The sequence below is a fragment of the Schistocerca nitens genome, chromosome 2, assembly GCF_023898315.1.
Source record: "Schistocerca nitens isolate TAMUIC-IGC-003100 chromosome 2, iqSchNite1.1, whole genome shotgun sequence".
NCBI lineage: Eukaryota > Metazoa > Arthropoda > Insecta > Orthoptera > Acrididae > Schistocerca > Schistocerca nitens.
In genome coordinates, this window is record NC_064615.1 from 452996254 (window position 1) to 453022855 (window position 26602).

Consider the following 26602-nt stretch of genomic DNA (forward strand, 5'->3'; position numbering starts at 1 on the left):
ACTATTTACCGTACGGGTACCCAACTTTGTAGGAATGATGTTCAGAATGTGCGCTGCAGAATTTTCGTTGTTAACTGTGTTAGTGTCTTGACTTGCCGGTGGCCGCCAGTAGGGGTCGGCGACGTAGGGTTGAAACAGGCATAAGTGTACATTACGGTTCCAGCCATTCAACATTGGTCTGCACAGGGTACGCAGAGCTTTTAATCGGAAAGCTGTTTTATCGAAACAGCAGTAGTGCTGCTCTTTGCGAATACTGACGGATTAAAGAAATACAGAGCGGCCCTCTTTCCGCATCGGAGTTGAACAACGTGTTTCGGAAGTTCGAATTAACTAAAAATTTAGGAATTTCTCCTGGGAGAGGCCGAAGGCCAATTCCGCCATAAATTGTTGAAGAAGTTTGTTGCCGTGGCTGACACTGCTGGACGCAATGTCCGATCTACAAGCAGTGCACGAGCTGTGTCACGGCATCTGAAAATTGTGTGGTTCAACATTCGAATAGTATTTCGAACAACTGTGAAATGATATCCCTAGTGCGATTGCAGGTCGTCGCGGTTGCAGATGGTCGCCCCACTGAATAACGATTGTAGCCTGGAGCGTAAACATGATTCGCTATTAACAAATGTTATCCTTTCCTGTGGAAATTAAAATGTGTTTCTTTCAGTGGTTTATTCTTATCTCTCTTCCGCTTGTCCTTACAAATTTTCCCACAAAGTGTCATTGTCCCACGATCAGTCGTTTTTCTTGAGGACCATCTCAAGTAGCGAAAGTTTAATTATAATCAAGCTGAAAGTTAATGCTTGCGAGGTCGCCTCGAAGTACTTTTATAGAGGTAGTACTTTTATACAGGTAGTACTGTAAATTATACCAGCGGATGATTTGTTTGGTACGTTTACTTTTGATATGTAAACTGTTCATCTACTCCCACACACCATAATATAATAGGGCAAGTTCCGGCGGTTACGGTTGCCAATGGACATGATCAGTACGGTTAAGTCTTCGCCCAGGTATTATTAGAAGAAGTAGGACCTGACAGGATTTGCTGGAATAGCACGTCTAGCCTTGTAGCGTACCGACTTCTTCCAGTAAGAGTGGCAACTCATCTTGCAGGAAGTCTCTACAGTAAACCGTACAGAAAAATTTGTTAAGGCAACAGACTCAATCATCCAACTGTCAGTTATACTCCACCGCATATTCACGGAAGAAGTATTCTGGATATAGGTCTCACCAATATTGTGAGGAGTTTCGTTGCACTACTGATTTGGAATGTCGCTGATGCCGTTAAAAGTGAAAGTGACAAGGACGCATGTAGTTAATCGACTATTGGCAGTTACCCATTGACAGTATTCAAATCGACAGACCTTATCGCCTCTGCTGTCACTGGTCATATAGCCCAACAACATAGCAGGTCAGCGCACCGGGTTGCCAATACACAAGGGGCCATGACGTCGGTATCCGAAAACATGCGAGTTCCGAACGACAGCCACCAACACGGCGTGTTGTCAAGGGAAGGTCAAGATACCAGCAAGTTAAGGCGCTCGTCTCGCCAACAGGCAGGCAGCAGCTACGTCGCCCATAGAATTCCCGGCCATCGTGCATCTATCTGGTTCGGCCCTATCACGTCGCAGCAAATGGTCCGCGACAGATTCATTCGTCGCCGCAGAGCCAGTGTCCGGCAGTCTACGGCTGCTCGCCAGCGTCGAGAAAGCCGCCTCCGGAGCCCACCTCGAGCCGGCAGCCGTCCACGTCTGCACCGCGCTGCGACGTAGCTTCATGAAGCTCTGGCACTGGGTCTTTGCTGTTCAAATGGCTCTGAGCACTATGGGACTTAATTTCTGAGATCATCAGTCTCCTAGAACTCAGAACTACTTAAACTTAACTAACCTAAGGACATCACACAGATCCATGCCCGAGGCACGATTCGAACCTGCGACCGTAGCGGTCGCGCGGTTCCAGACTTTACCGCCTAGAACCGCTCGGCCAACGCGGCCGGCTCTTTGGTATTCAACGGCTTGTTATTGTGTTGTATTCTTGGACAACCGTCCTTAACTGTGGTCCTTCTGCACATAGACTTTTGCCTGCTTACATTCAGTCAACTTGTCACCTACGACAAACGGTTACGATGCTTTATCAGACTGTATATGTGCTCGAACAGAGACAGTTATATTCGAAAAGAGAATTTATTGTGACTTCGTTGTGTTTAATTCAAATAACTGTTTACTACAGGCATCTGAAGTGAGACTATAAGTTGTTAATAACGAACGTTTTGTTCCTTGCCTACCAGGGAGTGAATTCTTGCTTATCGTGTCACAGACGGGTCACTTCAGGCTGCTTCAAGATGCTACAACCACTCATGATGAAAACAATAAAAGTCGTAGTTGTTTGCGTGGAACACTGACAAGTGTTGAAATCCTCGATGTGCTATTTATAGGGCTATATCCAACCCAAACAAGAACTCTGCAATTTTTTTAATACACTACTGCCCATTAAAATTTCTACACCAAGAAGAAATGCAGATGATAAACGGGTATTCATTGGACAAATATATTATATTAGAACTGACATGTGATTACATTTTCACGAAATTTGGGTGCATAGATCCTGAGAAATCAGTACCCAGAACAACCACCTCTGGCGGTAATAACGGCCTGGATACGCCTGGGCATTGAGTCAAACAGAGCCTGCATGGCGTGTACAGCTTCAACACGATACCACAGTTCATCAAGAGTAGTGACTGGCGTACTGTGACAAGCCAGTTGCTCGGCCACCATTGACAAGACGTTTTCAATTGGTGAGAGATCTGGAGAATGTGCTGGTCAGGGCAGCAGTCGAACATTTTCTGTATCCAGAAAGGCCCGTACAGGACCTGCAACATGCGGTCGTGCATTATCCTGCTGAAATGTAGGGCTTCGCAGGGATCGAATGGAGGGTAGAGCCACGGATCGTAACACATCTGAAATGTAACGTCCACTGTTCAAAGTGCCGTCAATGCGAACAAGAGGTGACCGAGACGTGTAACCAGTGGCACCCCATACCATCACGCCATGGCGATGACGAATACACGCTTCCAATGTGCGTTCATCGCGATGTCACCAAACACGGATGCGACCATCATGATGCTGTAAACAGAACCTGGATTCATCCGAAAAAATGACGTTTTGCCATTCGTGCACCCAGGTTCGTCGTTGAGTACACCATCGCACGAGCTCCTGTCTGTGATGCAGCGTCAAAGGTAGCCGCAGCCATGGTCACCGAGCTGATGGTCCATGCTGCTGCAAACGTCTTCGAACTGTTCGTGCAGATGGTTGTTGTCTTGCAAACGTCCCCATGTGTTGACTCAGGGATCGAGACATGGCTGCACGATCCGTTACAGCCATGCGGATAAGATGCCTGTCATCTCGACTGCTAGTGATACAAGGCCATTGGAATCCAACACGGCGTTCCGTATTACCCTCCTGAACCCATCGATTCCATATTCTGCTAACGGTCACTGGATGTCGACCAAGGCGAGCAGCAATGTTGCGATACGATATACCGCAATCGCGATACGCTGCAATCCGACATTTATCAAAGTCGGAAACGTAATGGTACGCATTTCTCCTCCTTACACGAGGCATCACAACAACGTTTCCCCAGGCACCGCCGGTCAACTGCTGTTTGTGTATGAGAAATCGGATGGAAACTTTTCTCATGTCAGCACGTTGTAGGTGTCGCCACCTGCGCCAACCTTGTGTGAATGCTCTGAAAAGCTAATAATTTGCATATCACAGCATCCTCTTCCTCTCGGTTAAATTTCGCGTCTGAAGTACGTCATCTTCGTTGTGTAGCAATTTTAGTGGCCATTAGAGTATTATTTTCAAAAATGTATGTGTATGAAAAGTGCGTAACACCCTTGAATCTAGTATTCTGTACATAGAATGTCACCCATTACATTCTTCACAAGGAGCAATAGCACATCACAATAAAACTCGTAAACAAATAACACGCCGAAAACTCAACACTCGTAAAGATGTAACTGCTCTGAATACTCTCATTACAACAGGTAGTCATCTAGACCACAGCCTCATTTGATTCAAACACTGGAGGTGCAAGTGTTACCAACGGCGGACACTGGAACTGTAGGCCTACCTGTCAGCACGTTACTGTATGTCCAAACAACGAAAATTGGAAATGTTCTTATACCAGCTTTTAAAATTGGAGGTATGTTTATATAAACTTTTCATCTCGAAATTGTTCACACAGAGACGTCTTGAAAACAATTTCAAGACGTCTCTGTGTGAACAATTTCGAGATGAAAAGTTTATATAAACATCAGTCACCGTTAATAAAAGACTAAGACAGTGAAATGTGTACCCTGACAGAGACCAAAGACCAACACTGAAGATTATACATCTTGTGAGCTAAGTACAGAAACATTTGCACAACATACTTACGGTCTCCGCAAATTTCCACAGAGAAAAGCTAAGCCAGCGCCTAGTTACTCTCGCTACAAACACTAACAGTGATAACAGGCAAGACAAAAGGTTGTCGTCAAAAATATGTAAAGAAAGATAATCTACTTTATGTAATCTTCTTAAAAGTAGATTCCGGTATCTTACAGACATTTATTTACGGTGTGCGTGTGTAGCGTACTTTATTGTAGCATTTATTAATAGATACCGGAATCTACTTTTAAGAAGATTACAAAAAGTAGCTAGCTTAAATCTTGTATCCAGAGAATGGTCTTTTAAGCGTTGTTACGATGTTGTTTTATTAACATGCCAAATCAGTTAACATCAAATAGCTGCAGACTTTGCTCTTCGAGCGGTGGACTCTTATGTCTGTTGTCACCGAACAATTCAACAATGTGGGCTAGATGTATCTTGGTGCTGGCTGTAATTTTGTATGGCACGTAGCACAGTGCAAACAAATGACTGTATTACATGCGATTCGTCTTTCGTAATGGTTCCCACGAAGACATGTCGCAGATAGTCATGGCTATAGTCTGTGTCCTGCTTCACGTAAGCTTTTACGCACGTAACGTTAATGTTGGTGTCCCACTAACAAATAGGCCTCCCTTGTTGGTTTAAATGTATCGAGTCATACATTACAGCCGGCCGCGGTGGTCTCGCGATTCTAGGCGCGCAGTCCGGAACCGTACGACTGCTACGGTCGCAGGTTCGAATCCTGCCTCGGGCATGGATGTGTGTGATGTCCTTAGGTTAGTTAGGTTTAAGTAGTTCTAAGTTCTAGGGGACTTATGACCACAGCCGTTGAGTCCCATAGTGCTCAGAGCCATTTGAACCATTTTCTTGAATCATACATAACTCTTCTTACAAAAGAAACACATTTATTTTTTAAAATAATTATCAAAGTACTTCATATACATATCCTTAATTTATTCCTGAATTTGTCATGATAATCCTCGCGATAGTCGATACGGTAACTAATGAACGAGCAATTCCATATGAGGTGCTCCTTAACCTCAAAATTTTAACCCATTACGTTGTCGCTTACAATTTATTAAGTTTCCTCACAGCCTAGTAATCATTGTGTAATGTTGCTGATTAGTGTTGATACGGAGTTACCTGTCTAAATCATGGATAAATACTCACTCGTCAGTGTCAAGTGACGGCTCTGTGTCAGTTGGAACTTCTCCACCTTATGTTGCTCAGTTTGTATAAATGCTCATAGCTGGTCTAAACGATCGTGCGTAATGTACAGTAGGTTGTACATTAGGTGACAGAGTTCGTAAAAGAGAGATGATGATTCCAGAATGAGATTTTCACTCAGCAGCGGAGTGTGCGCTGATACGAAACTTCCTGGCAGATTAAAACTGTGTGCCCGACCGAGACTCGAACTCTGGACCTTTGCCTTTCGCGGGCAAGTGCTCTACCATCTGAGCTACCGAAGCACGACTCACGCCCGGTCTCACAGCTCTACTTCTGCCAGTATCTCGTCTCCTACCTTCCAAACTTTACAGAAGTTCTCGTGCGAACCTTGCAGAACTAGCACTCCTGAAAGAAAGGATACTGCGGAGACACGGCTTAGCCACAGCCTGGGGGATGTTTCCAGAATGAGATTTTCACTCTGCAGCGGAGTGTGCGCTGATATGAAACTTCCTGGAACATTAAAACTGTGCGCCGGACCGAGACTCGAACTCGGGACCTTTGCCTTTCGCGGGCAAGTGCTCTACCAACTGAGCTACCCAAGCACGACTCACGCCCCGTCCTCACAGATTTACTTCTGCCAGTACCTCGTCTCCTACCTTCCAAACTTAACAGAAGCTCTCCTGCGAACCTTGCAGAACTAGCACTCCTAAAAGAAAGGATACTGCGGAGACATGGCTTAGCCACAACCTTGGGGAAGGTAGGAGACGGGGTACTGGCAGAAGTAAATCTGTGAGGACGGGGCGTGAGTCGTGCTTGGGTAGCTCAGTTGGTAGAGCATTTGCCCGCGAAAGGCAAAGGTCCCGAGTTCGAGTCTCGGTCCGGCACACAGTTTTAATGTTCCAGGAAGTTTCATATCAGCGCACACTCCGCTGCAGAGTGAAAATCTCATTCTGGAAACATCCCCCAGGCTGTGGCTAAGCCGTGTCTCCGCAGTATCCTTTCTTTCAGGAGTGCTAGTTCTGCAAGGTTCGCAGGAGAGCTTCTGTTAAGTTTGGAAGGTAGGAGACGAGGTACTGGCAGAAGTAAAGCTGTGAGGACCGGGCGTGAGTCGTGCTTCGGTAGCTCAGATGGTAGAGCACTTGCCCGCGAAAGGCAAAGGTCCCGAGTTCGAGTCTCGGTCGGGCACACAGTTTTAATCTGCCAGGAAGTTTCAGAGATGATGATAGTTGCAGCACTAAACTCGCTTTCAGACGGAGTTGGATTATTGTCCCTGAACGCCCATCCAGATTTACGTCCTCTGTGGTTTTTCTAGACCACTTCAGCAGAATGTCTGGATGGTTCACTTAAAAAAATAATGCTACGGCTCGTTTCTAATCACATTTCTGTCTAAGCAGAGCTTCTGCTACAAAATACCACGGCGTAGACAGGACGTTAAACCGCAATATCCGTTGCTCTTTCCGTAAGCCCGATTTTTTTCTTCATCATACAAAAACTTACCATTAGCACAGCCGACATAATTCTGGTAAAAATCTTTATGGAACAGGTATTTCATCCGAAAGATATGTTGGACAAATTGCAGAGTAACAATTATCCTTGACTCTGTATCAATAACAATAACTGATGTTAGAACTCATCCTGAATTAAGTACAAAAAAAAAGCGAGATAAACAAGTCTGCCGTTGAAACTTTCTGGCAGATTTAAACTGCGTTCCGGGCTGGGACTCGAATATGAAGCCTTTACCATTTTAGAAATAATTCCTTTTAGCTTTGGCCATATCGTTTCTCATCAGTACACTTTCTTCAAGGATTGCTAGTCGCACAAGGTGTGCTGAAAATGTCTAAGATTGGAAAAAGTAGGTGCTAGTGGGAGTAAAGCTGTGAGAGCGAGTCGAACCTGGACTTTTGAGTCGGAAGGGCATTTACCCGCGAAAGGCACAACTTCTGGGTTCGAGTTCAGGCCAGGAATCTTCTAAAAAGCTCGCACACTCCGCTGCAAAGTGAAAAATCATTCTGGAAGAGAACAGGCAATGAACTTTACAGACACTAAACTTAAAATTATGCCTAGCAAAATACATAACGTTGTGGTTACTTTGTACACAATAATACACAGTAGGCGATGTACACAATGATAAAATAGAGTATTTATACATTTTCGGACTTCTAGGCTCATCAATTAAGGGTAAAACTTCGACCATTCGACGATTTCTTCCATCGTCTTCGTTACGAGCAACTTAAACAGTCTACACTGCTGTTGTGATGGCCTTATACAAGACGGCTTCTCATTGGTCGGTAATTACGTCATGCTGTCGCAGATGGTGTAAACGTCTGCGCTGGTGGCGCCACCGCTCCACCCCTAGTATAAACATTGCTAGGAATATCTCTGACTCTTCACTGCAACGAGAGCTCGCTTCTATGCATCGCTACGATTATATCCACTGTCACAGTTGTCACGTTGTCTCCAGCAATGCCAAACTATTTTACGGAACATTCTGAGGAACATGCATTAAATTCGGCTTCCCTTTGCCCCTCTCCATTTTATCGTTATGTTGTCGACATGTTTATGGTCTGGCCACACGGCGTAGATGCTCATGAACACCCAAACATTCAGTTATGTCAAGAAACAAAAAGAGGGAAGGCTCTCACTTTTAGATGGATGTCTCGGCCACTCATTGTACCTTAAGCCGACGAACATTGATTTATATCTTAGCGATCAGAGTTTTCATCATTCATACCAGAAGAGAGTCGCTTTACATACACTGGTACATAGAGAAAAACCGTTTCTGACGAGGATAACTTGGATTCCGAAATTAATCATCTGAAACGTGTTCCGAAAAATGGCTATGGGACATGTGATATGAAGACAGCGTTCTCCAAGTAAAGGAAACGTGAAAATGTTTAACATTGACGTGGTGAGCCACCGATAACATTCCTTCTCTTCTGCAGCACAACGTCCAGCAAAATAGGCAGAGTCCTGGGAAGACATCAGATCTATTTTCCGACCTCCTCAGAAGATAAAGGAGATGCTACGTCCTGTTAAGGACAGTCTCAGTGTTGGGATTTACAGCATCACTTTGGAGTGCGGAGGCAATTACATCGGTCAATCCATCCGCACCATTACCGATCACAGAACATCAACGGCATATTAAAAATCGAGACCTGGAGAAATCTACAATTGCTGAGCACAGCCTCACAATCAAACATAAAATACCCTTTGACGAAACAGAAGTTTCGTCCCCAGTTCACACATACTAGAACTCTGTAATTAAAGAGGTTATAGAAATAAGAATGAGTGAGAAATTCTTTAACCGTGACAGCAGATATAATCTTAGCGGTGTATGGAAGTGAGCTTACGTTGCAGGGAAGAGCTTGAGGTAATCGTTGCAATGATTTACTACGGCGGGTGCGATGGCGCCACCGGCGCAGACATTGACACCATCTGCGACAGCATGACGCAATTATCAACCAATCAGAAGCCATCTTCGGGCTATGTAAGGCCAATGAAAGCTGCAATTTTTACAGTAAGTTGCTTCTGACGAAACTGATGGAGTTAACTGCCGAAAGCTCGAGGTTTTACCCTGAACCGACACAGCAAGAAGTCCGAGAATATTTTATATAACAGTGCCGTCGCAAAATACACTACTGGCCATTAAAATTGCTACACCACGAAAAAGACGTGCTACAGACGCGAAATTTAACCCACAGGAAGAAGATGCTGTGATATGCAAATGATTAGCTTTTCAGAACATTCACACAAGGTTGGCGCCGGTGGCGACACCTACAACGTGCTGGCACGAGGAAAGTTTCCAACCGATTTCTCAAACACAAACAGCAGTTGACCGGCGTTCCCTGGTGAAACATCGTTGTGATGCCTCGCGTAAGGAGGAGAAATGCGTACCATCATGTTTCCGACTTTGATAAATGTCGGATTGTAGCCTATCGCTATTGCGGTATATCGTATCGCGACATTGCTGCTCGCGTTGGTCGAGATCCAATAACTGTTAGCAGAATATGGAATCGCAGTGTTGCATCCCAACGGCCTCGTATCACTGGCAGTCTAGGTGACAGGCATCTTATCCGCATGGCTGTAACGGATCGTGCAGCCACGTCTCGATCCCTGAGTCAACAGATGGGGACGTTTGAAAGACAACAACCATCTGCACGAACAGTTCGAGGACGTTTGCAGCAGCATGGACTATCAGCTCGGGGACCATGTCTGCGGTTACCCTTAACGCTGCATCACAGACAGGAGCGCATGCGATGGTGTACCCAACGACGAACCTGGGTACACGAATGGCAAAACGTCATTTTTCGGATGAATCCAGGTTCTGTTTACAGCATCATGATGGTCGCATCCGTGTTTGGCGACATCGCGATGAACGCACATTGGAAGCGTGTATTCGTCATCGCCATACTGGCGTATCAACCGGCGTGATGGTATGGGGTGCCACTGGTTACACGTCTCGGTCACCTCTTGTTCGCATTGACGGCACTTTGAACAGTGGATGTTACATTTCAGATGAGTTATGACCCGTGGCTCTACCCTTCATTCGATCCCTGTGAAACCCTACATTTCAGCAGGATAATGCATGACTGCATGTTGCAGGTCCTGTACGGGCCTTTCTGGATACAGAAAATGTTCGCCTGCTGCCCTGGCCAGCACATTCTCCAGATCTCTCACCAATTGAAAACGTCTGGTCAATGCTGGCCGAGCAACTGGCTTGTCACAATACGCCAGTCACTACTCTTGATGAACTGTGGTATCGTGTTGAAGCTGCATTGGCAGCTGTACCTGTACACGCCATCCAAGCTCTGTTTGACTCAATGCCCAGGCGTATAAAGGCCGTTATTACGGCCAGAGATGGTTGTTCTGGGTACTGATTTCTCAGGATCTATGCACCCAAATTTCGTGAAAATGTAATCACATGTCAGTTCTAGTATAATATATTTGTCCAATGAATATCAGTTTATCATCTGCATTTCTTCTTGGTGTAGCAATTTTCATGGCCAGTAGTGTATTTCGTTCTAGTTATTTATATGGACGAAATTACAAAAGTAATGTAGTGATACGGTGTGATACGCTGGTGGAGTGTGGATAATTAGTGAATCTTTACAGAGGAGGTGTGCTTAACTGATTCCGAGCGTTCAAAACAGATGAGGACCGTTTCCATTAACGGGCCAAGTCTCACTAGGTCCCTGGCCTATAGCCTCAGACGTCATACCCCCTGCACTATGTGTGGTACGATGCTACAATTTTGCAGATACAGTCAGTAGCATACGTGGATAATGTCTGCAAGACGTGTTGCATATTGAGTTAGTAGTAAAGAAGTAATAAATTAAACCGTCAGCCTGTGCGGCTTGGGCTCTGTTCTCGTGAGTGTTGATCCAAGAGGAGGAATGAAACTGTCATTCGTGGATATGACTAGTGATTGCTCAGTGAACTCTCAGCAGAAGTACAGTCAAGCTCTACATCTCCGGCTACGCTCATGTGCAGGGAATCTAACTGCAAGCTCTGCCTAATTGACCGATGTAAATTGTATAACAGTTTTTGTCTGTAGTCAGACATTTTTTGTTATCACGACAGAAGAAGTGAGCAATGTTGTCTGCAAGAGAGTAAAGAATTTTAACTGGATGTTGTGGAATACTGCACAGATTAATACAGTGGATGCTTTCACGACCGGTGTTTACATCTGTTAAAAGTGAGAGACTGACGGCTGGGAATACTTGGTCGACGCATAATGCATGACACCCGCAGCTGAGGACGAAACGTTAGTGAATATTTTTATGCATAAATCAGACTTTCAGCCCCAAAGTTTTAATAGAAACTGAACTGCCTGTACATGCTGCACACGAACAGGAATCTTGAGTTTGTCATTTTACATTAAAAAGTACAGCGTTTTCAATTGAATGGGCTTTGCTGAAATAATAAATCTTCCTTTGCTCTACAGAGATTTGCATTCTGCGAAACATTCTGTAAAGCGATAAACGCCAGTACGTAACCAGTGGCAGCGCCCGCCTATTTGCACACTATGATAAACGGCTCCTCCGTGATTTGAAATGCGAATGAAATTGCTGGCTGTTCGATTACTTTTTTATTAGAATAATTATTGCGAAGTAGCAGTTTTAAATTCAAGAGGTAGCGTCGCAAATTTCATTGGCTGGCGAAAAAGTTGACAAATTTTCGGCGACGTGAAGCGCATCCAGTGGCGGAATAATTAGAGTGTCATTAAAGTAATAGACAAGTGATGGAGGAGCGATCACCCGTCGTTAATGGATCTACATCCCGCCACATATTGTAATGTGCCTTCCGGATGTACTTGTAGGACCCCCTGAACACGTAGCGGAAACAGTACAGTGGTGAGAAAGTGAATGGAGGCAGTATAAGAGCGAATATGCACGACGTAGTCACAAATAAGGGCACTTGTGAAGTTTTACAATCTAACACTGATAAATATACATAGAGTTAGGGGAAGACCGAACAGATTACGTGAAGTGAATATGTAAATGATCCCATAGATATAGATGTAGCTGTAAAGTGCACTATTGGCATAACTGTGATGTTAGTAATTATTTCTCCTTGCTTCCCTCTTCTTCCTCTCTTTGTTAACATATAGTTTCTTTAGAGAAAATAAAATAATTTAGTTTGGCAGTAGAAATATTTTTATATCGACGATTAAAAATGTAATTCGTAATACCACAGAAAGCTAATGTGTTCAGATAATTGAAATTACTCTGCATTAGCCAAAAATAAGCTGACATACACTTAAAAATAAAAGTAAAATTACATAATTCTTGGTGCAATCTTATTCCGTACCGTACAAAGAAACACTGTAATACTATGGAGCAACTGTTAACAACAGAATGAAGCCGACACAGCAGAGAATATCGACATCTAAACATTTCCTTAAGTTACGAAAATGTGAACGATCGGCTCGAAAATGTCACAAAATGTATTCAGAGAGACGTTTCTTTCGTTCTGAAGTATTTCCAGGCTGCGTGCGTCGAATCAAAGAAAAATGAAAAGATGGAAAGGTTAGCGTTATACGTCCCGTAGGCGACGACTTTGTTCGAGACGAAGTACAAGCTCGGTATCGAAAAAGATTGGGAAGGGAGTCCGTCAAACCCACTTCAAAGGTTTCAGCCCAGCATTCACCTTGAGCGATATAAGGGAAACAACGGAAAACCGAATTTAGAATGTCGGCCTAGGATCTAGAGCTCGCTCCTTGTGTTGGTGAGTCCAGTGCCGCGAGTGCAGCGCCCCCTTGCTCGGCGTTGCGGCCCAGCCCCACACTTCATGCGCACAGCCTGGCAGGGAGAGGATGAGGCAGTTGCAGCTCAAATGCTTCTGATCATTTATTGTTGTATCAGAAGGCGAACCACTGACTGAACCGTAGCTGGTGGGATGCTTAAATCAGCCACGGTCTTCCAGTGCCTATCGATATTAATTCAGAAGGATTTAAGGTAGAAGGACAGCATACATCCAGATTGGGGAATACAGACTCCAGACAGATTCATTGAGAAAGAAAAAGAAATGAAATGTTGAAAAAAAGCTTACAGGGGGACAGAGACAGACAGAGAGAGAGAGAGAGAGAGAGAGAGAGAGAGAGAGATGAGTACTGTGCTTTCTGTTATCAATTTGTTCAATCAGTGTGAAGATGTCAGAAAGATTTATATATAAACGAAGCGGTTTTTTCGTGTGAAATGCTGCTTTTTATTTTTCCACATACGTTCACCTTTTATGCAAAAGGCGTCGCTAATGGATGTTCTATACATGAATCATATATTTAAAACGGTTTCACGATTTAACGATTTTTAGTCTATGATCTGCGTACGTATTAAAAACAAATACAATGGCCGTTCAGTAGCTATCCGCGTTAAGACTGAAGACGTCATTTTTCTAAAACAAATGATTTATTTCTCATTGAAATTTCTCGTGTTGAGAAACGAGAAGAAGCGATCTGTTTACTTGGTAAAAAGCCTTCTATAGCCAAGATCGCACAAATACTTATTTATCTTCTATAACCGGTTTGGACGGGCTTTGCTGTCATCTTCTGGTCTGTAACATAGTGCATATTCTGGAAAATATATCCTATCATGATTTACAAGTGTCGTCATTCTCATAAACTAAATTATACGCACAACCGTATCAGTGACCTGTACTAGACATTCCCATTTCTCCCACTCAGGGACCCGACACTCCAGAATGACATGCGATTTAACCCTTTATTACCTAACGTATACGACAAAAACACTGTTTAAGTCTGCGTCCAGCCGTACTGACTTGGGTTTACTGTGGTTCACCCAAAGCACTACACACAAATAGTAGGACGAAAAAGCTGTGGCTGATTTTCCTCGTCTATCTTCGCCCAAATGAGCTAGCAGTCAACAACCAGTTACACCTCCTCCTTCCCTCCTAAATTTCCTTTTTTCTTCTCTCGCTTCCACCAGTTCCTCACTGTATCAAACAGTTGCGCGAAATTGTTTTATGAATTGACCTACTCATAATTACGACGTCATGTTAATGCAGTTCCCCACGCACAGATGCTAGTCATTCCACGCGCTGAGTCAGACTGGAAGAAAAATAGTAAACTGGTATCCAGCATCCCAGTAATACAAATTTATGTAATTTAAAAAAAAAATGGTTCAAATGGCGCTGAGCACTATGCGACTTAACTTCTGAGGTCATCAGTCCCCTAGAACTTAGAACTACTTAAACCCAACTAACCTAAGGACATCACACACATCCATGCCCGAGGCAGGATTCGAACCTGCGACCGTAACGGTCGCGCGGTTCCAGACTGTAGGGCCTGGAACCGCTCGGCCACCTCGGCCGGCAGTAATTTAAATATCTACAATAAACAAGTACTCTATTTTACACTGAATGGTACATGCTACGATGTGTAACTTCATCGATGCTGTGGACGCTGCCCCCTCACTTGGATATTTTATTCTGAGATATTTTTTTGTGGGGTTTAAGGGCGCTCAACTACTGAGGTCATTAGCGCCCAGTCACAGTTGTTAGAGCACATGGAATCTAGTAAAACTCAAGGGGAGGGGGGACACCAGAAAGTCCTGACAAAGATGCAGATAAAAGACGTGAAAAAGCTAGATGTCTTTGGACAAGCTAGTCAAAGTTATAAAACGCAGAACACGAGCAGCTGCTCAAGCGTCATCAGCTAAAATATCCGGTAAAGTAGATGGCAGGGACAGGACAACACGAGATTGACTAAAACGGTGACACGACAATAAAACATGGCGCACTGTTAATGCTTGACCATAAGGGCACTGCGGGGCTGGGTCACCGGAGAGCAGGTAGCGGTGGCTAAACCGGCAATGCCCAATCCGCAACCTGGTCAGAAGGACCTCTTCTCGCCGAGATGGTCGGGAGGAGGATGTCCAAGCAGTTGGGAGCGGTTTTACTGCCCGGAATCTGTTTCCTTGGAGGGATGACCAAGCATCGCACCACAACGACACAAGCCTCTTACAAACAACCCCACTAACGTCAGATGACGGGACACAATGGGAGGTTGGCCGAGGCAGGAGGACTGCAGCCTTGGCTGCAGCATCTGCAGCCTCATTCCCAGGCACTCCTACATGTCCGGGAACCATCAGAAAGCTGACAGGAGAACCATTATCAGCGAAAGAATGGAGGGACTGCTGGATCCGTTGCACCAAGGGATGGACCGGATAGGGAGCTCCAAGGCTCTGAAGAGCACTGAGGGAATCAGAGCAGAGTACATACGATGAATGGCGGTGGCGGTGGGCATACTGAACGGCCTGATGGAGAGCAAAAAGCTCGGCCGTAAAGCTGGAACATTGGTCGAGGAGCCGGTATTTAAAGGTGGCGGCCCCGACGACAAAGGCACAGCCGACACCATCGTCAGTTTTGGAGCCATCGGTGTAAATAAAGGTGTGACCGGCAAGTCGAGCACGAAGTTCGACAAACCGTGAGCAATACACTGCAGCCGGAGTACCCTCCTTCGGGAGCGAGCTGAGGTCGAGATAAATATGAACCGGAGCCTGGAGCCAAGGTGGTGTCGGGCTCTCACCCTCTCTGAAGGTGGTAGGGAGGGCAAAATCCAATTGTCGAAGCAGGCGACGGAAGCGGACTGCAGGAGGCAGCAGGGCAGACACATACAACCCATACTCACGGTCGACAGAATCGGCGAAGAAGGACTGATAAGAGGGGTGGTCGGGCATTGACAACAGCCGGCAGGCATACCGACACAGCAGCACGTCGCGCCGGTAGGTCAATGGTAATTCGGCAGCTTCAGCATAAAGACTCTCGACGGGACTAGTGTAGAAGGCTCCGGTCGCAAGACGTAACCCCCGATGGTGGATGGAGTTGAGACGGCGTAAGAGGGATGGCCGAGCAGACGAGTAGACGAAGCTCCCATAATCCAGCTTCGATCGGACTATGGACCGATACAAGCGAAGCAGGACAGTGCGATCCGCTCCCCAAGATGAACCACTAAGAACTCTGAAGACATTAAGGGGACGTGTACAACGGGCCGCCAAATAAGAGACGTGCGGAGACCAACAAAGGTTCCTGTCCAATGTGAGCCCTAGAAACTTAGTTGTTTCCACGAATGGGAGAACAACGGGACCGAGATGTAAGGATGGCGGAAGGAACGCTTTATATCGCCAAAAGTTGATACAAACCGTCTTCTCTTCAGAGAACCGGAAGCCATTTGCCACGCTCCATGAGTATAGGCTGTCTAGACAACGCTGAAGGCAGCGCTCCAGGAGGCATGTTCCCTGGGCACTGCAGTAGATCGCGAAGTCATCGACAAAAAGAGAGCCTGAGACAGTAGGTGGAATGCAATCCATAATTAGATTGATCGCTATGGCAAAAAGGGCTACGCTCAAGACGGAGCCTTGAGGCACTCCGTTCTCCTGGAGGAAGACGTCGGACAAGACGGAACCCACACGTACCCTAAACTTTCGATCTGTTAAAAAGGAATCAATAAAAAGGGGCTGGCGACCGCGTAGACCCCACCTGTGCATAGTGCGGAGGATACCTCCTCTCCAACAGGTATCAAAAGCCTTCTCCAAATCGAAGAACACGATTACCGTTTGGCGCTTTCGCAAAAAGTTGTTCATGATGAATGTCGACAAGGTCACAAGGTGGTCAACAGCGGAGCGGCGGCGACGAAAGCCGCATTGAACATTGGTAAGTAGCCGTCGAGATTCAAGAATCCAGACTAACGGAGCATTAACCATGCGCTCCATCACCTTACAGACTCAGCTTGTAAGAGAAATGGGGCGGTAACTAGAAGGAAGGTGTCTATCCTACCCGGGTTTGGGTATAGGAACAACGACGGCGTCACGCCAACGCATGGGGACCTGACCTTCGGTCCAGACGCGATTGTAGGTACGAAGAAGGAAGCTTTTGCCCGCCGGAGAAAGGTGTGCCAGCATCTGAACGTGAATGTCATCTGTCCCCGGAGCAGAGGACTGGGACAGTGCAAGCGCACGTTCGAGATTCCGCATAGTAAAGGGGGCATTATAAGTTTCCAGATTCAGCGAGTGGAAGGAAGGTCGCCGAGCCTCTTCTGCCTCTTTCCTGGGAAGGAAGGCAGGGTGGTAATGGGTGGAGCTTGAAACCTCCGCGAAAAACCGGCCGAAGGCGTTGGAGACAGCTACAGGATCAACAAGGACCTCATTACCTGAGGTCAGGCCAGGTACCGAGGAGTGGGCCTTAATGCCCGACAGCCGGCGCAGGCCACCCCAAACGACAGAAGAGGGAGTAAAACTGTTAAAGGAGCTGGTGAAAGAGGCCCAACAAGCTTTTTTGCTGTCTTTGATGACTCTACGGCATTGCCCTCGCAGTCGTTTGTATCCAATACAATTCGCCAACGTAGGATGGCGGCGAAAGGTGCGTAAAGCACGTCGTCGAGCACGGATAGCGTCTCTACAAGCCTCATTCCACCAGGGGACGGAAACACGACGTGAAGAGGTAGTATGAGGAATGGAACGTTCGGCAGCATTGACGATAACAGCCGTGAGGTATTCGACCTGACTGTCACAACTGAGAAAATCGTGGTCCGGAAAGATCGCCAGGGAGGAGTAAAGTCCCCAGTCAGCTTTCGGTATGTTCCAGCTCGAAGGTCGTGGGGATGGGGTGTGGTGCAGGAGACGAACGACACAGGGGAAGTGGTCGCTCGAATAGGTGTCAGAAAGGACATACCACTCGAACCGACGGGCAAGAGTGGTAGAACAGATCGAGAGGTGCAAGTGGGAGTAGGTATGAGTAGAGTCCGAGAGGAAAGTCGGGGCGCCAGTATTGAGGCAGACAAGATTGAGATGGTTGAAGACATCCGCCAAGAGTGAGCCTCTTTGACAGGATGCAGGAGAGCCCCAAAGGGGATGATGGGCATTGAAGTCGCCAAACAATAAAAACGGCGGAGGAAGCTGAACAATCAGGTGCATCATGTAAGCCCGACTAACTGCGGATGACAATGGAGTGTAGATGGTACAAACTGAAAAAGTAAAAGCAGAAAGAGTAATACGGACAGCTATTGTTTGGAGTGGGGTGGTCAATGGGATGGGATGGTAATAGACATCGTCCCGAACGAGCAACATGACCCCACCATGAGCTGGAACACCGTCCACATAGGTGAGATCAGACCGCTCCGAGGTATAGTGGGTAAAAGCAATACGGTCAGTTGGGCGCAACTTGGTTTCCTGGAGACCAAGGACGAGCGGACAGTGAGGCGGAGGAGCAGTTGTAATTCCCCCTGATTAGATCGAATACCTCTTATGTTCCAATGTAACAAGGCCATCGCTAGTCAAAAAAGAGGGGCAACGAGACGGGGGAAGAGCTGGTCACCTCGACGGCCGCGGGGGGCCAAGTTTCGAGGGAACAACGCTACAACCGGCGGGAGGCGGATCCTGTTCCATCGAGTCTTCGCCAGCTGTGCCTGCTGTCCCGGGTTGTGTAGGAGGGGCAGCATCATTTGCCGACGAGAGGCCAGCTGAGCGCCTGGCAGCAGAGCGTCCCGGCGAAACTGAGGACGGCCGGGAGCAGCGACTCACGGATGGAGCATCAGACGAAACTCGCCGGGGTGGAGAGGGGGATAGAGACTTCTTCTTGGAGGCCTTCTTGGAAGTCCGAGGAGGCACAGGGATGGTGGGCTGGACCCGAAGAAGGTCCTCACGCGTGGGGTCCGTTTTGGAACGCCGGACCTCGGAAGCTGGGGTCCGGAACGTTTCCCCGATGGACGCCTGAGAAGAGGATCGCTTCTCAGGCGGCGTGGGGGGAGGACGAGGAAGGGTGGGCCCTGGGGTAGAGGGGGCGGGGGCCGCGGTGGAGGAGGATTTGGAAGGGAGGGATTTGGAAGGGAGGGATTTGGGAGGCGGAGGCATAGACTCCGGATGGGGTGAGGAGGTGGAGGGGGGACAGGATAGGGGTGAGGGTACTGTGGAAGGAGTGGACACGACGGAGGCAAACTAAGTTGTCAACGTCACGGGATGGAGGTGATCATACTTTTTCCTGGCCTCAGAATAAGAGAGACGATCCAAAGTTTTGAGTTCTTGAATCTTCTTCTCCTTCTGATACACGCGGAAGTCTAAAGATCTAGGCGAGTGGATGCCAGGACAATTAACGCACCGAGGAGGTGGGGTGCATGTATGTTCCTCACGAAGAGGACGTCCACAATCGCCACAAAGGGGCTCAGCCTCACACCGTGATGACATGTGCCCAAAGCGCAAACACCGATAACAGCGCATAGGAGGCGGGACGTAAGATCGCACGTCGCATCGGTAGCACATCACCTTTACTTTCTCAGGGAGAACGTCCCCCTCGAAGGCGAGGATAAAGGCCCCGGTATCGATGCGACGGTCTTTGGGGCCGCGCTGGACTCGCTGGACGAAATGCACGCCTTGGCGCTCCAGGTTGGCCCTGAGCTCCTCATCAGATTGCAGCAGGAGGTCCCGATGAAAAATAACCCCCTGCGTCCTATTCAGTGCCAGATGCGGGACAATGGACACTGGGATGTCCCCTAGTCTGTCGCACGCCTGGAGCGCCGCCGACTGTGTGGCGGAGGTGGTCTTTATAAGAACGGACCCCGAACGCATTTTACTGAGAGCCTCGATTTCCCCGAAGATGTCCTCGATGTGCTGGACAAAGAACATGGGCTTGGAGGTGGCGAACGTCCCCCCATCGGTTCGAGAACAGACCAAATAGCGGGGGAAGTACTTCGCCCCAAGCCGGCGGGCCTGTCCTTCCTCCCAGGGAGTGGCCAAGGGGGAAAGGGCAGGAGAACCAGAACCAGAGACAGTACCTTTCTTTTTATAAGACTCGGCCACAGAGTGACCCGATACATGTTGACGTTTCATCTGCGAAACGTCCGCCCCGATACCACCCACTCCGACCAGGGGCTCTCCCCACGGGCGCCACCCAGCCTCAGCAAGGGCCACCTGGCAGGATGACCGTTGCCGGGAGTCCTGATGCCCCAAGGAGACGGGCATCTACTCCTTGGCCGACGTGGGGAGGGTGCAGCTCAGGTATCGGCAGTACGATCCCTGTGTTGTCAAGGGCTACAACCTAAAGGGTACATGACGACCCCACCACAACGGGCTGGCTACCGTGTTGGATTTCGGGTGCCATGGAAAGTCCATCATGATCGTCGGTGCAGATGGGGACGCACTATGGGCGTAACTTGTACAACCCATCAGGCGTTTAGGCCCAATTTGAGGAATAGTGGGTATGGTTACAACGCCGTTACAATGCTGAGTGCTAAGGTCTTAGTGCACTGAGGACCAGTGGTACACCACATAAGGCGTCCTTCCCCAAAAGGCTCGTACTTCTGTAGAATTTTGAAAAATGGAGGTCAAACCGCAAGGGGGACCATCACATGGAAGGCCGAAATGGTTGAAACTCCTTTTAGTCGCCTCTTACGACAGGCAGGAATACCTCGGGCCTATTCTTACACCGGACCCGCAGGGGGGTTTATTCTGAGAGTGGTTGCTCAACCGAAGCAGGTCACCACCGCTAACAAAAATGTTTGGACTGTAATATTTTCATATACATTCGATGGCATAACTTGGATGCTGTCTACAGTTGTTGACAACAATACAACATCGGGAGAAATATAAAATACAGTTTTAAAAACAATAACTTTTAGTGACAGATGTCAGAAAAACGAAATTTCATTTCTGCAAATATTTATTTGATGTCAAATGTTCCGCTTAATTAACAGTTAAATAGTTTGTCATAAAACAAAATAGGAACTGCGAATGTTTGTGCCCATTTCGGTATCAAATGTCGTTCAGTGACCTGAAGTTTGTACATACCAATGTCTCTAAATGGTTGCCCTTTTTGGAATGTGTCAACACCTAATGCTGAATGCAATCAGCAGACAATGTTTGTCTGTACGACGCTTTCCAACCCTAAACACGAATAAGCACACGTCACACATCTGCCGCATACACTTGTTTGCTCGTCATTATGCCTACTGAAGAAAGAAACTCAGAGAAAACACAAAACGATGAGCTAATGTCTACAGAGGTGCCAACTGCTAACTGTTTATTAGCGTATGAAGGCGAAAGCATTCTACCTCCTGGAAACGTGCTTTGTATTTGCACAGACACATAACAGTTCATTGCTACAGGAAGTGTATGTCTTCCGACACTGGCTGCTATCCCACAGAGCATCACTGCATGGGACAGATTAGATTATACACTCACTCACTACCTAAATATTTCCGTGTCTCACAATTCGTTTTTCTTTCAGATTAGTATGTTCGTTATCAAAGGAGACTGATGAGATTGTATAATGATTATATGGAGATTAAGAAAGCGAAATACCAAAAAGTATTTCTGAAGCTCTGCACCTGCCGATTCATTTGGTATACTTTCAGAAACTAACTTAATTTTCCGCACAATCGGTCGTTAAGTTAAAGGAAGGAGAGCATTTTTTTTCAACATTGCATATATTTTCTGTGCACTCTCTTGACCACACAACACGAACAAGTTGGCGATGAATAAGTCTAGAGGTTACTGTCATAAGTCACTGGAGTAGCGGCTCATATTAGACAATTATTCTAGTCAATGTCGAACATAGTGACCTCCATGCCAGCCGATAGGGATTTCGAAAACATCGATCGTGTGAAACCAAGTTGGTTTTGTCGCTCATAATATTATGAATGCAATGAATCAAGAAAATTACGTAGATGAAAAATGTATTTATTTCTGAAAAGCGTAGGACTCAGTAACACACAAAAGTTTATTAATAAAAGTACTATTATACGGAATATCAAACAAAATTTGTGACTGAGTTCAGGATTTATGGGTAGGCAGTGTAATGATTCCTCTTTCCTCCAGTATGGATAATTATTTTAAACTTAGTCGTGACAGTAAAATACTTTCATTTCCAATAAGAAAAGAAAACGAAAAAATGGCAGGAAATGGTTTTAGTTTCAGGCCCAGCAGTTATTAGAAAGCAGTGAGCTTGTCGCGTAAAAACGTGTTATTGTTAACGGTTAATACAAAAGTTAATTTTACATTTTAATAATAATCACAGTCGAACATTGTTAAAAACGTGGATCGCAGGCTCGACTGACGAATATTGAAATGAGAAGACAATAGTGCGATTATGGTGCGCCATCGTTGCGTCACCAGGCCAAGAATTAAACAAAATAAACTTCATTAGTACAGAAACACAGGATTTCGTACTATGCTAGCAAAATCAAGAGGAAATGACCAAGTTGCATTATTATTAAACATGAAGTAAAAGTTACAAGAATGATACAACCTCCTGTCGGGAAGGCTCGAAGAAGGAATATCAGTTCAATTGGTTTTAACAAAAAAAGATCGGAAATGCCTTTCATAGATAGTGAATACACGAAGACAAAGTCTATTTTTTGAGATTTAATCTTCTCTCTAACACCAAAAATGTCAATTTGTCAGGCTGGCTGTTTGAAATAAAATGTTTTGCTACACAGCCACCTTGAATGGTGGAGGCAATGTCTGTTTTAGTACATAGATGAGCCATTCAACGCCACTTCACCCATTTCACTCAAAAGTTTAAACATTCGACGTGCAAAAATAAAAAATAGTCTTTGTCAAAGGAATATGGAGAAGCGTCGTTAAAACAATTGTCTTATTATAGTATAATAATGTTTGCTTGAAGGCAGAGTACATCATTATGGCAAGGAATGGCTCTCTCTACTTAAAGTGTGAACTAAATTAACACTTGTCACGGTCAGTCCGCTTACTGAAAAAATGCCACGTTCAACAACGGCCGTGGCCTGATACACCTATCAATCAGCAAAGTGATGGCTATTTTATTTTGCAGGAAAACAAGTAAGTATTTAACAGGCTAATTAATAATTTAATGAGTGCATTTAAATTCAATAACCATGCAGTCGTATTTGTAATGAGTCTTTTAGATGACAGAGTTTTCCTTATTCACTTCCTATTATTGAACAGATTTAATTATCTCTACCGTTTTCATTATCTCTGCTGCCAGACAAAGTCTGCGTTACAAACGCTATTGTCTTTGTTTTTGAGTTCGTTTAGTGACACAAATAGCATAGTCTAACTGACACACAGGACAGTACATTTGGGTACTTCGAATAAATAATTAATGGCTCGGCTCTTTATTAACCTGCTCGAATAGCGCAACGCGTAGCGCGCGGGACAAGGGAATGAAGCAGACCTGAATATAATTAACGTCCGCGTGTTGGTACGCCGGCCAGCCTGACCGGATTTTAGGCGTTTTCTACAGCTCTATTAGATACTGGGATAATCCCCAACTTATGCCTCAGAAAATACGATACACAAACAGTTAAAACACGATAACACACAGAACAAAGCTGACACGACTGACAGACAGATGGCGCACACGACTTCCGTACTTTAGATTACCTTGGCTACTGTGGCTCCAGGAAGGGCATGCAGCCACAAAGTTAAACAATAAAATAAAGTTTCGTTAATCCTGAAAAATTAGACCACTTTCTAGTCGGATAAACGGTACGGAAAAGGAGAACGAATGAATTACAGTTCTCTTTATTATTATCAACCACATGCAAATACATCGTTTTCAGATAATGCGGGGGACAGATAGCAGCGACTGTGTGATACCAGACGAGCGCCATTTCGGATTGCAGTATTTCAGATCTCCAAGTTAAGCACTGTACTCAAATAGCAGCTGTTGTATTCCCCAGTGCAGTTCCACGGTAGACCAGTGAAGTGTACGGGCGTCGCAGTAGTGCAGTTATGCGATCCGCGTTCAATAAGTAATGCAACACATTTTCTGCTGAAAGAGATCTGGTTCTCTTCAGGATTCCAGCACACTATATCATTCCCCACTCTTTGGTTACAAAATCCTATTCTTCAACCCAAGCTCCGTTCAATGCGATGCATCACGTCACCTACTGATGGGGCCTCTATGCCCTCATGCTATCCCTCCAATGGTCTATACACACATCTACATCGATACTCTGCAAATGACATCTGAGTGCCTCACAGAGGGTGCACCGAACCACCTTCACAGTTTTCTATCATTCCTATCTCGTATAGTTCGCAGAAAGAACAAACATCAATATCTTTCCTGCGAGCTCTGATTTCCCTTATTTTATCATGGTGATCGTTTCTCCCTATGTAGATCAGTGTCACCAAAATATTTCTGCAAACGGAGGAGAACAATGGTGATTGGAATGTCGTGAGAAGATTCCTCCGAAATGAAAAACACCTTCGTTTTAATGCTGGCCGTCCCAAATCCTGTGTCATTTCAGTGGTACTCTCTCCCCTATTTCGCGATAATAAACGTGCTACCCTTCTCTGAACTTTTTCGATGTACTCCGTCAATCCTATCTGGTAAGGATCCCACATCACGCAGCAGTATTCTAAAAGAGGACGGACAAGTGTAGTGTAGGCAGTCTCTTTAGTAGATCTGTTACATTTTCTAAGTGTCCTCCCAATAAAACGCAGTCTCCGATTAGCCTTCCCCACAACATTTCCTGTGTGTTCCTTCCAATTTAAGTTGTTCGTAATTGTAAGTCCTAGGTATTTAGTTACATTTACGACCTTTAGGTTTGACTGATTTATTGTGTAACTAAAGTTTAACCGATTCCTTTTAGCACTCATGAAGATAACCTCAAACTTTTCGTTATTTAGGGTCAACTGACAATTTTCGCACCATACAGATATTTTTTCTAAATCGTTTTGCAAATTTTTTTTTTATCTTCTGATGACTTTAGTAGTCGATAAATGACAGCGTCATCTGCAAACAACCTAAGATGGCTGCTCAGTTGTGGCTCTGAGCACTATGGGACTTAACTTCAAGGTCATCAGTCTCCTAGACTTAGAACTACTTAAGCCTAACTAACCTAAGGACATCACACACATCCATGCCCGAGGCAGGATTCGAACCTGCGACCGTAGCAGTTGCGCGGTTCCAGACTGAAGCGCCTAGACCCGCTCGACCACACAGGCCGGCGCTGCTTAGTTGTCTCCCAAATCGTTTATATACGTGAAGAACAGCAAAGGACCTATAGCACTACCTTGGGGAACTCCAGAAATCTTCTGTTTTACTCGATACTACCCGTCAATTACTATGAACTGTGACCCCTCTGACAGGAAATCACAAATCAAGTCACATGACTAAGACGATATTCCATAAACGCGCAATTTACTACAAGCTGCTTGTGTGGTACATTGTCAAAAGCCTTCCGGAAATCCAGAAATAGGAAACGATCTGAAATCCCAATGGTCGACGACGAAGCCGACGACGCGCTGCGTAATCCATGCAGTGCTTCCCGCGGAGTGCACCCTTCATTGGTCCGAACAGACGTACGTCGGAAGATTCGAGATCCGAGCTGGAGGGTGGATGTGGAATAACAGTCAGATGACGTTTCGTGAGCAGCTCACAGGTGCTCAGACTTGTGTGAGGCCTTGCGTTTTCATGGAGAAGGAGAACTCTGTTCGCATTTTTGTGGCGGCGAACACGCTGAAGTCGTTTCTTCAATTTCCTGAGGGCAGCACGATCCACTTCAGAGATGATTTTTGCGCTATAATGGAGGAAATCAAGTAGAAGACTGAGGGGGTGGATCTGAAATTTTCCTTCGGAGGAGAGGTGGTGTGGCGCCATTCCATGGATTGCGGTTTTGTTTCCGGCTCGAAGTGATGATCACATGTTTCATCGTGTAACCTCCCCCTCACTTATCGACCTTAATGACAGTGAAAAATTAAACCGCGTGTACCTAATGGAAATTTGGGAAAAGCAATCGTCACCAAAGTTAATCTGTCGGTAAAGAGGGAGGAAAGGGTTACATCTAAATGAAAGGAAAAATGCAAATGAAATAGGTGGAAATTAATTTTGAGAAAACGGTAAAATTAATAAAGAAAGTAAATGTGCGGTCGTTACGTTAACAATTAATTGGCGTTAGTTAGATATTTGAGTTTTGGGGAAAATTACGGTCGCCAGTCATATGGACAACTACTATAATAACTGAAAATGAAAGATTAATGCACATATAATTAGCACTAAAAGCGTGGCAACTGAAGGTTGACACGTGTTGTGTGAAAACTGAATGTTTGTCGGAAGTAATAAATTTCACTACACTCTGACTTAATTTAGCAAAAAAATTAATAAAACCGGAAAATTTAAAATTTCGTTTAGTGACTGAAAGTAATGGTGAACTTTGTTTCTAAAGTACTACGAAATTCAATAAAATAAGGTTAGTCTTGGGCTACCTCAACAATCATTTCAAAAGCTACTTGAATCTACGCAATTTAGAAATAAGAGATTTAACTTTGAACTTGAATTAAATGATTCTGAACAATTAACAATAGTAAAATTTAGTACGTACCAAGCTGAGCTGCAGTCACAGGTAAGCTAAAATATGGTAACAAAACTCGCACTCTTAATTTGTGCTTGTGTAATCTAAATATTGTAGCCAGCCATGAATACCTTAACTGAACTTTGAAATTAAAGCAGTGAAATCGAATGATGCTGGCGTTTGAATTTCAACGACACTCGGGTTCATTCCGGAAAAGGAAGGGACCCTGCTT

General features: G+C 45.5%; 1 protein-coding gene and 1 non-coding gene across 2 annotated transcripts in view; one reads left to right on the forward strand and one right to left on the reverse strand.

The window, feature by feature from the left end:
• Window positions 1–26602, forward strand: part of LOC126235085 (uncharacterized) — a 1179108-nt gene that overhangs the window by 628645 nt on the left and 523861 nt on the right. The gene's annotated exons all lie outside the window — the stretch shown is intronic.
• Trnas-cga (transfer RNA serine (anticodon CGA)) lies at window positions 6116–6190 on the reverse strand. The gene has a single exon. It is a non-coding gene; the product is annotated as a tRNA-Ser (tRNA).